Source organism: Pelodiscus sinensis, chromosome 25 (assembly GCF_049634645.1).
Source record: "Pelodiscus sinensis isolate JC-2024 chromosome 25, ASM4963464v1, whole genome shotgun sequence".
NCBI lineage: Eukaryota > Metazoa > Chordata > Testudines > Trionychidae > Pelodiscus > Pelodiscus sinensis.
In genome coordinates this window covers 4,289,014-4,305,057 of record NC_134735.1, presented here as the reverse complement: position 1 = coordinate 4,305,057, position 16,044 = coordinate 4,289,014, and the positions used below count along the sequence as shown (strand labels likewise).

Sequence of the window (16,044 nt, the reverse complement as noted above, 5' to 3'; positions counted from 1 at the left end):
AAATAAACCAAAGGAAGTATTTCTTCATTCAGCGCACAGTCAACCTGTGGAACTCCTCGCCAGAGGATGTTGTGAAAGCCAGGGCTCTAACAGGGTTCAGTGGCATTGGCCACTGTAAGACAGGACACTGGGCTAGACGGACCATTGATCTGACCTAGGGTGGCCGTTCTGATGTAGGAGATGCCATGGCACATTTTAGCAGTGTACACCAGTAACACGAGGCCCAGATTGCACTTACATTGGGATAAATCCAGAGTAACCCTATGGAGCTCGGCAGAGGTTCAGCAGCATAAGTCTGATCAGTATCTGGCCCTTGATCTTTTAATTACATAGTACAATTATCTTCAGGAACACAGTATCGTACATCCCAATGCCCTTTTCCAACTAAGAAATTTCATCACCTGCACCTGAAATGCAGCCAGCTCTGGGGTGGAACGCAACAGCTATCTTACAGCCACACACATGGATGCTAAACGAGGTTTTAGGACAGAAAGACTCTATTCCCCTGAAACTGGGCAGTGACTTCAGGGAGACATAATCTAATTACCTAGGAGGGCAAAAACCCCAACACCTGCAAAAAGTGTAGTGGGATCCTGTGTTCAGACAAGCCGTACAAATCTCTTCATTAAAAAGCCCCGCAGTTCCAGCCGCCTCACACTGGGCCCACTCAGACAGGAGAACGCATCAGCAAATTATCTGTCATGCAGGTGCATTAATTCTCCAGAGAGCTCCCTCCAGGAGGTGAGAAACCCAGCCCGTCTGAAACCAGTTAAAGTCTCTTGGGTTTCTCTCTCTCCAGGGAGGATGTTAAATACCTGCCTCACGCAGAATTGTTTCCAGCTGCCACACATGGAGCGCAGAAGACGGCTTGCACAGATTTCCCCTAACACTTCCCAGTAAAAGCAGATGCCTTTCTCTCAAGTCCGGGCGGTTGGGAATGTAGACACTTCAGCTGGGGTTTGTTATTCACCAGGTTGTTGGAAGGAAAAAAATGTAAAAATCCACAGGAAACCCAACGGTAACTCAGCTGCAATGAACTGTCGCTGTGTTGGGATTCCCTTGGGATTGGGAGCAGGCTGTACATGCACTGGGGTTATTTAAACTTTTCTAAACAGCTGGGGAAGGGAGGGGTTTGCACCTAGGACACATCCAGCACTTTGAGTGTCTCTGAAAAACCCAGGTGCACACCAGCAGATCCCTGTCACTGAAATCACATCACCAGAGCAAAGTGAATCAGCTGCCCCACTGTCATTCCCCAGCTCCGCCTGGCCCAGGAGGGGTCAGGAAGAAAAGGTGGATCATGCAGCACACCCGTCTGGCCAGCACACTCAAAATAGGAACCCAACGTGCTCGCCCTTTTCTGCTGCTCAGTGCAACCGGTAAGAGAGGCGAGCCCTGAGAATCCGTGCCCAGGGGATTCGGACAGTGCTCCGGACAAGTCCCACCTCACCACGACCGCTTACCCCACCACCGCCAGGCTGCTGTTTTTAGCTCCAAAGTTCAACTGGAACCGGCCCGGCTGTGTCGCCTAGAACTAGGAATCTCCCACCCAGCTCTGAGCGGACTAGGAGAGAAGGGGGCAGGTGGGAGGGGGTATCACTCTCGAAGTTTATTCCATGGCTGGATCCCCCCCACACACACACCCAGGGGTAACTGTGCCCAGCTCTCATGCCCCTCATCCCATGCTCTATATTTCTGACCCAAGCGAAGACTGACAGAAATGCATCCAGTGGGGACCACTGAAGGAGTCTATGTGGCAGTCTGGAAAGAGTCTGTGTGTCTGTCTGTTATCAGTGACTCCCGCGAGAGGGGAGAAATTGGAGAGGACAGAACTTTTTACATAGAATCATAGAACACTAGGACTGGAAGGGACCTCGAGAGGTCGTCAAATCCAGTCCCCTGCCCTCATGGCTGGACCAAGCACCATCTAGACCATCCCTGATAGACATTTATCTAACCTACTCTTAAATATCTCCAGAGATGGGGATTCCACAACCTCCCTGGGCAACTTATCCCAGTGTTTAACCACCCTGACAGTTAGGAACTTTTTCCTAAACCTCCCTTGCTGCAGTTTAAGCCCATTGCTTCTTGTTCTATCCTCAGAGGCCAAGATGAACAAGTTTTCTCCCTCCTCCTTATGACACCCTTTTAGATACCTGAAAACTGCTATCATGTCCCCCCTCAATCTTCTCTTTTCCAAACTAAACAAACCCAATTCTTTCAGTCTCCCTTCATAGCTCATGTTCTCTAGACCTTTCATCATTTCTGTTGCTCTTCTCTGGACCCTCTCCAATGTCTCCCCCTCTGTAATCCAGACTTCCCTAGTCCAGCAACACCCCTGGTCTGGCATCATCGGTGACCCCCGGGGTACTCCTGGACTGAAGCACTCATAGGGAAAAACCAGCAGGCTGGGGTCAAACGGAGCCCCTGGAACCTGGAAGCAGAGCCCTGGGGCTGGTGGATGGAACAGGAGAGACTTTTGGGGTTTCAACCAGAGCAGGGGAGCCCTGGCACCCTGGGGTCTGGAGCAGCAGAGCCCCAGGAGCCAGCGGCTAGGAGCAGAGGGACCAACAAGGACCTTTCCTAGTCCTGCAAATTCCCTGGTTCAGGACTAGTCAGGTCCTGAGGGTGCCGGATCAGGGAGGTTCAACCCGGGTCAGATTTGCTGCACAAGTCTGCAGACGCCTGAGTAACTTGACCTAAAGGAGCTGCCCCAATGGGCTAAGAACACAACTCAGATGCTTCAGCCCCACATGCTGGCCCCAGATGGACAATGAGCAGCACTTCATCCAACCATCTGTCCTGCCAAAGTCAAGGAGAGCATTCCAGGAAGATGCTATTTCTGGTGTCAGACACCCCCTGGGGAGTTGCAGGGTCACGGTTCGCTACAAAGGGAGACCTGGAGCAGTAAAAGAGCCCATCTAAACCTCTCCCCAGGGGAGCAGAAACACCCTGATTATAAAAATTTAAGGATTTTTTAAACATCAGGACTGTACTGAACAGTGTGAGTCAGCCACTTGGATTTTTTTTCTTAGATGAGTCAAAACCCAACATTTATTTCAACAGTGATCCTTGAAACCAAACATTGTCCTGCCGTCCCCGCAATCCACACACGGCATTATTCATCATGGATTATTATCATTAGCATTCACTATTATTAATTTAAACTGGGGGAGTGCCCCGGACCCCCCAGAATGGCCCAGGTTTCAGGTGTGCTAGGCGCTGTGCAAACACAGAATGCAAAGATGGTCTCTGCCCCAAAGAGCCCAATAACTCATCTGGGACCTTTCCAAAAACTTCAGCGGGAGACATGCTGGATCTTATACCAAGCAGAGGACAGACCGGCACATGAAACTGACGAGAAACAAACGTGAAACTGACCAGTCGGTTTTCATTGAGCAATAAACGTGAAACTGACCAGTCGGTTTTCATTGAGCAACAAACATGAAACTGACCAGTCGGTTTTCATTGAGCGTAGCAAAAAGCCTCCAACCTGCCAGTGTTCTTTTAAAAGTGCACATACAATATATGGGACGTGACAGCTCCTAACACAGAGGCCACCAAGGACAAGGGCATAAATTGCAGGAAACAATTAACAGTCCTTTTACATTTACACAGAGCCTTTCCTGCTGATGGATTCCAAAACCGCCTTGGCAGAAAGGGCTTCACCCTCTTCACTGAATGCAGCCAGCCCTGTAGGGTGGAGCACCCGGGCTGCCTTGAGCCACCCAACACCATCACATGATAGGAAGTGACTGTGATCTTTGAGGACAAGAAATGCAACTCCCTAGGTGTCCAGAAAGCACCTGGCACACTCCGAGCACAAATAATGCCACCGTTGTCCTGGCTGTCCGACGGTGATGGGAGAACATGCGGACCATACGCAGCAGCCTTCCCTACAGGGCTGTTTCCAAAGCCCTGACTTCCCCTCCCTCCTGCACAATTAAAAAAACCCACCTCCGCCCCAGGGTGTTAGTCCCGTTCGCTGCCCAGACCCGATGCGATGTGCAGTCACCACTGCTAACGCCTCGCCCCTGAAGACTGTCGATCAGGACCCCGCATGCTTGCTCCTTAAAGGTCAAGCCGGGAAACGGCCCGTGCACTGGATCCTTTAGTAGGATCGGGACCCTCGGCTGTGAGCGGTAGGTGCAGGGGGGCCACATCTCGCCACCACCGCCTGCCTGCAGTGCCTGGCCGGCTGCTGGCATCACACCAACAATCGTAAAGCCCCCTCTGTATGTAGTAACTACAGCTACCGGCCCCAATTCCATCTCTGGGGTGACGCCACGGAAACCAGCAGTGAACCTGGCCAGGGGCATCCCCCCTTCCGTGGGGAGACCGCAGGGGGGCATTCAGATACCTGCCGTGCGGGGTCCTGCGGGAACTCCGTGGTGCCGTAAGGCAAGTCCCTGCTTCCCCTTTCTCCCTCTCTCCTCCCTTGCACTCACTCCCCCACTCCCTCTGGCTTCCCAGGCATGTGGCCACCACCTTTCCTGAGCAACCGAGCCAGGCGGTAATTAATGGTGCAGTTTTGCCAATCACCGGATCAGGCTCGCTAGCACTGGCAAGCACAGGCCTTTGTATTTATTTTCCTTAATGGCTGTTGGTAAAACTCCACTCGGAGCGCGAGGCCTGGAGCCGGAGCCACGAAATCCCCTCCAGGCTTAAGGACTGCTCTCTACCAAAGACCACTGACCCTGGGTGATTTATAGGAGCTAGGCAGGGGACTCCATTCAACCAAGAGTCCCTATCAGGATACAGGCGAGAAGGCGCAGGATAAAATGTGGCCTCTTGTCTTTGCTACCTGTGACAGCGCGTTGGGGTTTTCCCATCTCCTGCACCCCAGTAGTGGCATGGACAGACTCCACCGCCAGTAGAATAGAGGGTGTTTATTGCTTCTCCAGGATACATCACAGCACAGATGTAATCTGGTTACAGGGCAGGCCTAGGATGCCTCAGCCCCCTTGAGATGGGAGAGACTGGGCCCCTAAATTCCAGCCCCTTTCCCTAAGCTGCTTCCTCCATGCTCCCAGACAGAAACTAACTCCCTCACTTCCAGCCCTGCCCCCAGCCAGGGCTCCACCCCCCTTCTTCCCATTGTTCCGCTCCCTGGGAGATAACTCGTCAGACAGGTTAGAAGCCCCCTTGCATAATGACTCATCCCCTGCCCTGCTGGGCCGTGCTGCAGCCAGCAGCCAGTGGAGGTCACTCACAGCCCACTGCCCAGCACAGCAACCAGCAAGGTACCCCCCACTACGTCACACAACCCAAGAGACTTCTACCCGGTAACCTCTTTCTTTCTGCCTCTCCCAGACTCCCCTCCCTTGGTTATCTTCCCAGCCTTCTTCCTAGAGACAGGAGCTTATAGACTCATAGACTTTAAGGTCAGAAGGGACCATTATGATCATCTAGTCTGACCCCCTGCACAGTGCAGGCCACAGAATCTCACCCACCCCTCTTAGAATAATCCTCTCACCTATGTCTCAGATATTGAAGCCTTCCAATACTTTGAAGGCCCCAACATGCAGAGTCCTTCAGCTGTGATCTGTGCCCAATGCTACAGAGGAAGGCGAAAAACCTTCAGGGCCTCTGCCAATCTACCCTGGAGGAAAATTCCTTCCTGACCCCAAATATGGCGATCAGCTAAACCCTGAGCATGTGGGCAAGACTCACCAGCCAGACACCCAGAAAGTTCCCTATAGCAACTCCTATCATCCCTTCATTGACCTATTTCCAACTGGAAATGAATGGTCAATTAGTTACCAAGATCATGTTATTTCATCCAACCATCCCCTTATGCCACGGTACTGGGGCCATGTCTAGCCTGCAGGCTTCTTTTGGAAGAAGCTTTTCCAGAAGAGATCTTCCAAAAAAACTTCTTCTGAAAGACAGCGTCCACACTGCAAAAGCGCATCGAAAAAGCCATCTGCTTTTTTGACAGAGCACGTCCACACTGAATGGACGCTCTCTGGCATGTACGCTGTGATTACTATGGGTGGAGTGGCCACCAGGGCACCTGTGCTTTTTCCTCTTTCCTCTTCTTGTGAAAGAACGCCCTCTTCCCCGTCCACACATGCCTTTTTCTGAAAGAGCTCTTTCGCAAAAAGGCTTCTTCCTCGTAGAAAGAGGTTTACCAATGTCGGAAAAACCCCTCTGTTCATTTGATTTTTTTTTCACAAGAATGCGACTGCCATGTGGTTGTTAAGTGAAGTTTTTTTTGGAAAAACAGTTGTTTTTCCGAAAAAACTCTGCAGTGTAGACATACCCCGAGGGATTGACCCACAGAAGTTGGTGGACAGACTCCCGCTGACTTTCGGCCCCAGGCTCAAAGCACCTACTTGCCGCATCATTCCTAAGCCACCTCTTGATTTCTGGACCCACCCTTCCCAGAGCTGGCTGACACCCACGTGGATCTGCAGAAGAGAGAGGCACCCCCAGCCCCCTTCAGATTTGGCCGATGTATGTTTTGTAGCAGGCTCCGCATTCTGCATCCCAGGTTGGTTGCAGTACTGACCAGAACCTCCTCCAAAGAGCGATTTGTGTGGCCAGCATGAAAACAAGCTACCCCCAGCTCGGGGAAGTTCTGACAGGATGTCCAAAAAAAAAAAATCCCGTAGTCTGCAGTGTAACCACAGACAAGTCCCTTTTCTGCACTGTGCCTCAGTTTCCCCACCTGTAAAATGACGACAGCCAGTGTTCCCTATAAGCTGGTTGCTTGGGTAGCCACTCAGGAGCAGTTCCGATGCCACCCAGCTGAATAGCAGAGTGCCCACCGCCAGAAGCATGTGTTCCTACAAGTTATGCACATCCATACATGCCTCTTTGCCCATAACAAAACTTAATCCACACATGGATAGGGAAAAATTGAGGGAACATCGATGTCAACCTTTTGTAACATGCTAGCGCTGCAAAGCACTCTGTAAGAGACAGGAATTGTTACTATTGTTAAGCTGAGAGCTCAGCTGCCGTCCTGTTCCCCATTCCATGTCTGCCTGGTGGCTGACATGAAATGAGTTTGCTAAGCCTCGACCCCCCCCAGAGAAGATCAAGGGCCAAACCAGACAAGGAGGCTGCACCACCCTCTCCCACTGAATGGGGTCCCCCGCAGGGAGTTAGGGGGAGGGTTGAGGTAGTAGAAGCTCCCCATTGCCTTGAGGAATGAACCCCTAAAGCCATCGGAGGGAGAGAGAGCCGGCCTGTCTCCCCTCCAGGACTAACACTCACCAGCACCTCCCTGGTCAATCTCCTCACCCCAAAATCGAACCATCGAGGTCTTGCCTTGCCAGGGGCTTGCAACCAGCCTTCCCTGTAAGCAGGGCGCGCGTGCAGCTGTTCAGGAGAGAGTCCGATGCCACTCAGCTGATTAGCAGAGTGCCCACCGCTAGGTTTGGGTTTTTCCTTGGGGTGCACATTCGAACGCCCCTCGGTGTACGTGACAAAGTTTATTCCGCACATGGGTGGAAAAGATGGGAGGGAACATGGTTTGCAACGCTCATTAGAACCTTCATTTTCTTTGCAGGTTTCTCCTGAGGCCAGACGCCAAGGCGATGGGCACATGCCCCGCCGGATACACAGGCGGATGTGGTGGGGGCAGGTATGGTATTCCACACACCTCAGGCCCAGAGCAGCTTAGGACAGCGCCACCCTGGGCTACCCGGGGAGCCAAATCTCAGAGATCGAGGTGCCTCCAGGCAAACCCACCTGGGACCAGCCAGCCAGGCTCCGGACGGGGCACGTTCTCCCCTGGCAGCAGGGCTACGAACCGCACCCTCGGGTAGAGAAGCCAGGTGGGATGCGAGCTGGATTCCGGCTGCCCTTGGGGTCCCTCCCCGCGCTCCGCCGGGTCGCCGCCGCCATCCCACCCTCGCCGTTCCGGAGCCACCCGGCGCAGATGGTGCGTTTCTGCCGAAGGTGTAGCGGCTCCTGTCAGGGCGGGCGGGGTGGGTTGGGAATGCGATTGTGTTCCACCTCCTTCCCCCCAGGGGAGCCTTTCCCACGCTCGGCCGCTGCGCTTCGGCTGGGCTGCGGGAGCTTCCCCGCGCCGCCTCGCCAGCCACAGCCCTCTCCCTGGGCCCATGACAGGCTGCAGGGGGCACCCAACGAGCCCACAGAGGGGAGCCAAGACCTGCCCTTGCCTATGGTAACGCCCCCTTTGGACCGACCCCCCTCCCCCCCGGGCGAGGGGAATCCTCTCCCAGAGCGACACACGCGTCCCAAGCCAGGCCAGGGACTCCGGGGAGCGCGCAGCGGCTGGGGAGCGTTGGCACCGAGCGCCCTCAGCCTAGAAACCCACGGGTCGCTCGGGGAAGCCGGTAGCGAGCGTCCCTTAGGGCCAGCGACCTCTCCCCGCCCTCAGCCTCGGACCTGGCTCGGGTGGGAGGGACTCAAACCATCCGACGTCTCAACAAGTTCCTGCCTCGGAAACCAGCAGCGCTCGCTCTGCGCGCCCACTGCTCCTGGAAAGAAAGCTCGCTCTCCGCTGCCCCCACGCGCCCGCGCTCCGACACACAGCCCACGCGTGCGCGCCTGACAGCATGCCCACGGGCCCAGGGACACCCACGCCCACGGGCCCAGGGACACCCACGCCCACGGGCCTAGGGACACCCATGGCCACGGTGCCCAGAGAGACGGATCCCTCTTGACAGACCCGGGGCTCACAAGCCCAGGAATACGCGAAGTGGCTCCCCCCACCCTCCCACACCCCCACACACCTGTACCGGCAAGACTTAGCCTGGCACTTGCGCCCTGATGCGAGTGCCAAGAGACCCGAGCACACCCGCCACCTGCACCAGCAGAAAGAGGCGCGTTCTACAACAGGCACAGGCGCAAACACCCCCACCCTAGTGCTAGTGCCAAGACCCCGCAGAGCACACGGGCACACGACGGCCGTGCAAAGCCAGCCCCAGCCACACACCTCCACGCTCTTGCTCGTGCAGAAAGGCCCGCGCCGCACACTACACCCGCCTGTCAATGCCCATACACCCCCGGGCACGAGAGCAGAACCCCCAAATGCCACAGACGCGCCTCCACGCGCCTAGTGCCCGCCGTGCAAATACCTTCCCTGCCCACCGAGAATTCCCTGCGTGCGCTAATTCGGCCCCCGAGGGGACACACGTGCCTTTCAGTCCCTCCCCCCCTCCGGGTGTGTCATCTCGGGCGAGTGCGCGAGGGCTGGGGCGCACCACACCGAAGCGCGCCTCGCCCATCGTGCAAATCCACGCGCTTGCACAAGTGCCCGGGGGATTCTCGCTCCAATCCGTGTCACAATTGTGATCTCTCTTATTCAGGTCCGATTCCCCCCACCCCCCTCCCCCACACACTCCCCCATATGTCTTGCTGTCCAAACGGAAATGTATCCGATTAATACTTGTAATGAGAGCCGTTCCAGACGGGCGAATATGGGCAGCGAGGAAAAAACAAATCGGCAGGCCAGCTCCTGGTGTCGGGGCGCCAGCTCTCGGCTCGCCGCTAGCAGGAGCCAGAGAACACTTGGCTAAAGCAAATCCGTCCAACACCCCCCCCCCCCCCCCCCCGCGTGTTGTTACTGCCTTTGAGCTTCTAATGCCCCGTCCATTCAATCTGTTCTCCCCCCCCCCCCTGCTCCCCAGCGGCTGGGAAGTTGGCCCCTCCGTGCTCTGCCCCATCGGAAACTGGAGGGGGGGGGGAATGAACCAAGCGCACGAAGGGGGAACCCATCGGATCGGTTGCACCGGCTCCTCCAGGGGAAAACGCCAACATGTCTATTTCAGCCTCCGGAGTGCGCCCATTCAAGTACCGCGGCTGCTTAATCCAATTAAAACTTAGCCAGCTAATGAGGCGGTCTCGGCCCTCAGTGGGGAAAGGGGAGGGGGGCGCTGTCGCTGAGCAACGCACTAAGCCACAAGCCTGGCCGGGCTCGCCGCTCCGCAGGAATGTCCCCCAAATTCGCCGACGAGGGAAGCGGGCTCTTAGCTCGAGCCTGCAACTCCTCGGAAATGCGCCCCCCCCCCCCCTCCCCGGGCGCGTTCCACGCCGCGATCTGCACGGACTTCGGCGGGCACCGACAGATCGATCCCCCCGCCCCACCGCCGCGCACCCCCAAAGCGATGGCAAAAGAAGAGCCGCTCCTGTGCGTATCGCAGCGCATTAAAGCGGGGAGGGGGGGGGGGGGGAGCGGCTGATGCGAAGAAACGAGAGAGCGGAGCACGGAGGCATCGCGCTGGTTCCAGGAAAACGCAGCGGAGGAAGACCCGTTGCAAGCTTCGCCTGCACAGACTGGGGGGGGGGGGCACACTCGAGGGGGGAACGTATTGCCCCCCCCCCCCGAGCCGATTGTCCCGTCCTGCGGGGAAGCAGCGCTGAAAACTTCCATCGCTCACTGGCCAGGCAGCCCATTTTTTAACGTGCAAAAAGGGCGGGGGGGGGGGGGGAGCTCGATCCGAGGCGAAGGGGATTTTTTGGAAGCCCGGAGGCCGCTCGGTGCTTTCCGTGCCCGGGGAAGGGGCCACGGGGCAGCTTCATTCCGCAATCAGCGCACCCGCTAATTGCGCTCATTACCAAGTTGAGTAGGAGGCGTGATGGCGGCCGCCGGCTGCCCGGGGGGGTTTGGCTGGGGGGGGGGAGGCCGCCGCCCGGATCGGGGCCCCGCGCTTACCTGGTCGCTGCTAGCAGTACTTGGAGCCCTGGCGAGACGCGGCGCCCGAGCAAGTGAAGTTTGCCATCCCGGAGAGCCGGCCGGTGGCTGGGGAAGGCGCAATGGGGGAGGGGCGGGGGGGCAGGTCCCCTCCGCTCTGCAGCCCCGATCGTGTGAAATGGGAGACGGGGGGGGGGGAAGCAATTTAAAAAACCCTTCTCCGGACGGGCCCCCCCGCCCCAGCTACTGGCTGCGCGTCCCCTCCGGCCAGGGGGCTCCGCGGCTGCAGGCGGCGCCCAGCGCCCGCGGGCGGCGGGGTTGCATCCTCGGGCGCGGGCAGGCTCCCGGCTCCCGGCCCCGCGGCGCCCCGGCTCCCTGCAGCAGGGCTGGGGGCGGCTCGCGCTCGCGGGCACTTGCGGCTGCTGGCAGCGCGCGCCGGGCTGAGTGACAGCGGCAGCGCCGGGCATGGGGCTGGGGAGCGTGCGCGGAGAGCAGCGGCGGGGGGGGGGGAGGGGGAGGCGAGTCCCAGGGTTTAAGGAGGCTCCGGGCTGCTCACGGCGGAGCTGGTGCGGGCCCGGGGCGCGGGGGGAGGCCGGGCCGGGGGGAGACGCCTGGGCCTGGCGGGTGCATCCTGGCTGGCTCGGCTCCTCCTCTTCCCTGCGCCCGGGCTGCAGCCCGCGCCCTGCCCCGCCGAGGGGGGAGCCGAAAGGGCAGCGGGATTTAAGGTGACCCTGGTATGTTCGCGGCAGGGGGGGGGGTCATTCCTCTCCCCTCCCCAGCCTGGCTCTGCTCCCGGATAAGCTTAGGGGTGGGGGTGGGTTGCGGGGTTGCGTAGGGCACCCCAGTGTTGTGTGCGCCCAAGTGTGTTGCATGGATGCCTGTACCCCTCGAGATGGTGTGCAAAGGTGTGTAGATGTGCCTAGGTGCGCCTGCCTGTGTGTAGCTGTGCCTGGGTGTGGAGGGTGTGTGTGTATCTGTGCCTAGGTGCGCCTGCCTGTGTGTAGCTGTGCCTGGGTGTGCAGGGTGTGTGTGTCTGTGCCTAGCTGTGGGTGGGTGTGTGTGTAGCTGTGCCTGAGTGTGGAGGGTGGGTGGGTAGGTGTGTGTCTGTGCCTAGGTGTGTGTGTAGCTGTGCCCAGATATGCAGAGGTTTGTGGGCACAAATGGGTTGTGAGTGGGCGTGCATGGTTGAAGTGTGTGCACATGTAACCCACACACCTAGCGTGGTTCACTGTCCCATGCAGTGGCACAGTGAGAGAGAAGAACAAGGGCTCTGGCTTTTAGCTCGCTGGAGAGGCTCCTATCCAGGTTTGAATCCGCCTCCAGGCTGTTACACCCATCCATGTGTCTAGGCATGTGCCTGTTTTGGTGAAGACGTGCAGGAGGGGTGAACATAAGCATGATCACACTGCCTGGGCACACGAGGTCTGGAGCACGTGGAGGGCGCATGGGGAGCAGTGGGGCACAGAGGTGCTGAGGGGGGAAAAGTGAAATGTGCAGTGTAGGTGCGGAAAGCCAGTGTGCAGAGTGCTTACATGAGGTGCAGGTGCCTGGCTCTGGTGAGTGCACGTGGCCAGAGATGTGTGCTCGTGCGCTGAGTGTGCACATCAGTGTGATGTCTAGGTGCTCATTGTGGTCATTCTAAATCCGCTCCCCTGCCAAAGACTCGGCCTACGGCCGGGGGTCACCACGCTCGGACTGTCTGCAGTTAGCCTGGAGTCGGGCCGCTTGTTTCTAGGAAGGGGCCAGGAACTGTCATGGACCAGCAGCGCAGACCACACAGAGCGACAGGGCCCAGGAGGGAGCTTCTCCTGTGTCACGCGTGGCCCAGGGGAGTGGCCTGGCTTTCAGCTGGACTCACGGCCAGTCCCTGTCCCCAGCCAGTCCCACGGCCATGGGTAACGGCGGCCAGGGAAGGCATTGCCCTCTCTCCAGCCAGCGGGGAAACCAGGGGCCACGGCGTGGCTGCTCAGCCAGAAGGACTGGGCCACTGCCCTGCTGACAGGCGCTCTGGCTGGCCGGCCGCGGGGGGGCACATCACCCTTTGGGAAGGGGAGGCTAAGGGCTCTGGGGATGTCAGGGGCTGGGAGCAGTGACTTGGGGGGGCGTGCTTAGCTCAGTAGGAAGGGGCAGGGCATGGGGCAGATAGGGAGGGGCTGCGGCTTGCCTTCCCTGGTGTGCATTCACCCACCGCCCATGCCCCCAGCATCTCCAGGGACTTCTTTAGCTGGCAGCTTCCCAGCACTCCCTCTCCTCCGCTGGGGTTGCTGCCCCTATCCAAGCCCTGCCGATTACTCCCAGGGCCCAGCTGGGTGGCTCTGCCGTGTGGGCAGCTGGAACCTCTCTCACTAGTGACCTGGGCCCACAGCGATGGGCCGCTCAGAGGGACGTGGAAAGGCACAATCGTTTCACAGGCGGGGTGGGGGATACCCAATCAAACCGCACAGCCTTGCTGGCCTGTCACACCCCATGCGCAGATATCAAGGCCTGGGGAGGGAGGGACACAGCTGGGATGTCTGTGCACGGCTGCCCTCTGCTGGCAAATCCCCAAAGTGAACAGTAGTGTCATGGCCCCTGTACTGTTTCCATTGAACGGCTCACCAGCTGACAGAGACAGGCTGGCTCAGTGGTTAGAGTGAGCCTAGCCAGGGACTCCTTCTTTTCTTTCTCCTCCTGCTTCCTGCCCATGAACTAGGTGGGCCAGCGTTCCCTGTAAGCAGCGTGCTTGTGCGCCCACACACAATAGATTCCAATGCTGCCCAGCTGATTAGCAGAGCACTCACCGCTACCTTTTTGGTTGCTATGGGTGGTGCACGTTCACACGCGCCTCAGTGCACCAAAAAATTATTCTGCACATGGATGGGAAAGATAAGAGGGAACATTGTGCTGCCAGCTCCAGTCCGCATTAAAGATCTGAATCCTTCAAACAGCATTTAGGGCAGGCAGAAGCCCCTCCCCAGCCTGCTGTCTGGCCACGTGGGTGGGTTTCTCTAACTTAATATTTTGACTCAGAAAGGTGGTATCAGTCCAGCCTGGTATCAGTCTAACCTGCCGCCACTGATAGATTTCGTGGGTGCAGGCGTGGGGCACAGAAGTGCTGAGATGTGCTGTGTGCAGGGGAGCAGGTGTGAAAGGTGCAGCGTAAGAGCTGAAAGCAGGCGTGCTGAGTACTTCGATGGCCATGCTGGTGTCTCCTGGGGGTAGGTGTGCACAGGTGAGATGAGTGCACCGATCTGGTGAGCGTGTGCATGCCCAGAGACAGGTGCTCATGCACTGGGCATCTCCATGTGCATCAGTGTGATGTCTAGGTTAGGGAGGTACAAGGCTAACCGGTTACCTGGTAAGCATGACCCTTACCGGCATGCTTACCTGGTAACCGTTTAACTGGACCTGTCCGGACCCCGGAGGAGGGCTGGGCCAGTCGGAATCGGCTCCCACCTGTGGTGTTTTGGGCCAGAACAGGTGTCCCCCCCTCGGAGTGGCCTGTCCAGGGGGACCCCAGCTGCAGCAGGCAGGGCCAGCAGGACCCCAGAGGCACCAGCCCCTGACTGGAGAAGCCCCCACCGCACCTGGCAGACAGAATCTCTGCCCCACAGAGACAGCAGGACCACAGCCCTGGTGGGACCACAGCCCCAGCTGCTCCGCACCATCCCTCCAAGGGTTAACTGGTGAAACAATCTATTTTTAATCGTTTCACTGGTTAGCTGTTTTAATGGGTAATTATTTCCCTAGCCTTGGAGCACGCGTGCACCAGAGGCCTGGCTACATCTGAGCCCTGCCCTTGGAGCCGTCAAGCTGATGTAATCCTACCAAGAGTCCAGGCTCTCTCAACATCTGTGCAACGTGCCCAATTATTTCATGGGTTGTCATCAGCCAGAGGGGCAGTCAGCGTTCCCTGTAAGTTGGGTGCTTGTGCAGGTGCTCAGAAGAGATTTCAATTCTGCCCAGCTGATTAGCCAATCACTCAGAGCTAGGGTTATGCTTCGGGTGGTGCACATCCACACCTGCCTTGGTTCACACAACAAAGTTTATTCTGCACATGGGTGGAAAAGATTGGAAGGAACATTGGCACTGGTAGCCCTCCATCAGAGGGATACATCCGTGGGTGCTCAGGAAGGATATGTGACCTATTCTGAAGCTTACTGCAGTCATTAAAAAAACCCCAATTAAAGTGATTGGCTGCGTACAGATGTGGTCACCTAATTTCAAAAAATATCTCTTGGCATTGGAAAAGGTTCAGAAAAGGGCAACAAAAAAGATGAGGAGAGATTAAAAAGACTGGGACTTTTCAGCTTAGAAAAGAGGAGACTAAGGCGGGGGGGGCGGTATGGTTGAGGGCTATACAATCATGACTGGTGTGGAAAAAGCAAATAAGGAAAAATGATTTACTGGTTCCCATAATATAAGAACTAGGGGGTCACCCAATGGAATGACTAGGCAGCAGGTTTAAAACAAACCAAAGGAAGTTTTTCTTCATGCAGCGCACAGTCAACCTGTGGAACTCCTCGCCAGAGGATGTTGTGAAGACCAGCACTTTAACAGGGTTCAAAAAAACCCCTAGATAAATTCCTGGAGGTTAGGTGCATCGATGGCTGTTAGGGCTGGGCAAGGATGGTGTCCCTGGCCTCTGTTTGTCAGAGGCTGGAAATGGATGACGGGGAGGGATCACTTGATGGTTCCCTGTTTCTGTTCACTCCCTCTGGGACACCTGCCATTGGACACTGTCGGGTCTGACCCAGTGTGGCCGTTCTTACGTTGCAGCTGCCCTGACCTGTTTGAAACCAGGTCAGAAATGACGCCAGGTGCTGGGGCAGTGATGGGTGGAGAGTCTGGTCAGTAACCGCTCATTGTGCCAAGCAGATTCCACCATCATGGAGGAAAGGGCATCAAGGGGGCAGGCGAGCCGGCGGGTGGCTGCAGAGGTCTGCGTACAGAGGCCAGGTTGCCATTCTCTGGGATCTTGGCCAGCGGCAGGATGAGAAAACCCACGCAGCTCTCAGGGTCACTGGCGGGCAGGAGTCTGTCAAAGGTGTGGGTCCCAGGGCAGGAAAGGTGAGATGCGGCCAACTATGACAAAACACAAGGGGGGAGGGTAGGTTTCCTTTTGCACAATGAGAAAGTCATTAAGACGGGAAATATCCCATCACAAATACAATGGCACACACATCATTGCTGTTAATAGAACTGTAAGAGGGAATATCCCAGAAGAAACACCCGGCGGGCGCGCAGATAATTGCCATTTGCCTTCCCCACTAATAATCCCTCAAGCAAGGTACAAAGGTCTTTGCTCATTCCACACACACACACACACACAAGGTACAAAGGTCTTTGCTCATTCCACACACACATACACACACACACACACACACACACACACACACAAGGTACAAAGATCTTTGCTCATTACACACACACACACACACACACACACACAA

General features: G+C 57.0%; 1 protein-coding gene across 11 annotated transcripts in view; it reads right to left on the bottom strand.

Moving 5' to 3' along the window:
- ADGRB2 (adhesion G protein-coupled receptor B2) overlaps window positions 1–11,238 on the bottom strand; it is a 99,987-nt gene extending 88,749 nt beyond the window's left edge. For 4 of the 11 annotated variants that reach the window (XR_012897551.1, XR_012897552.1, XM_075908508.1 and 1 more), the window contains exon 1: window positions 10,634–11,236. The gene's annotated coding sequence lies outside the window, so the exon portion shown is untranslated. Of the gene's footprint in view, window positions 1–10,633 lie in introns of all 11 variants that reach the window. The other 7 variants (XM_075908513.1, XM_075908511.1, XM_075908512.1 and 4 more) reach the window with 3 other exon arrangements.
- Window positions 11,239–16,044: the final 4,806 nt, after the last annotated feature.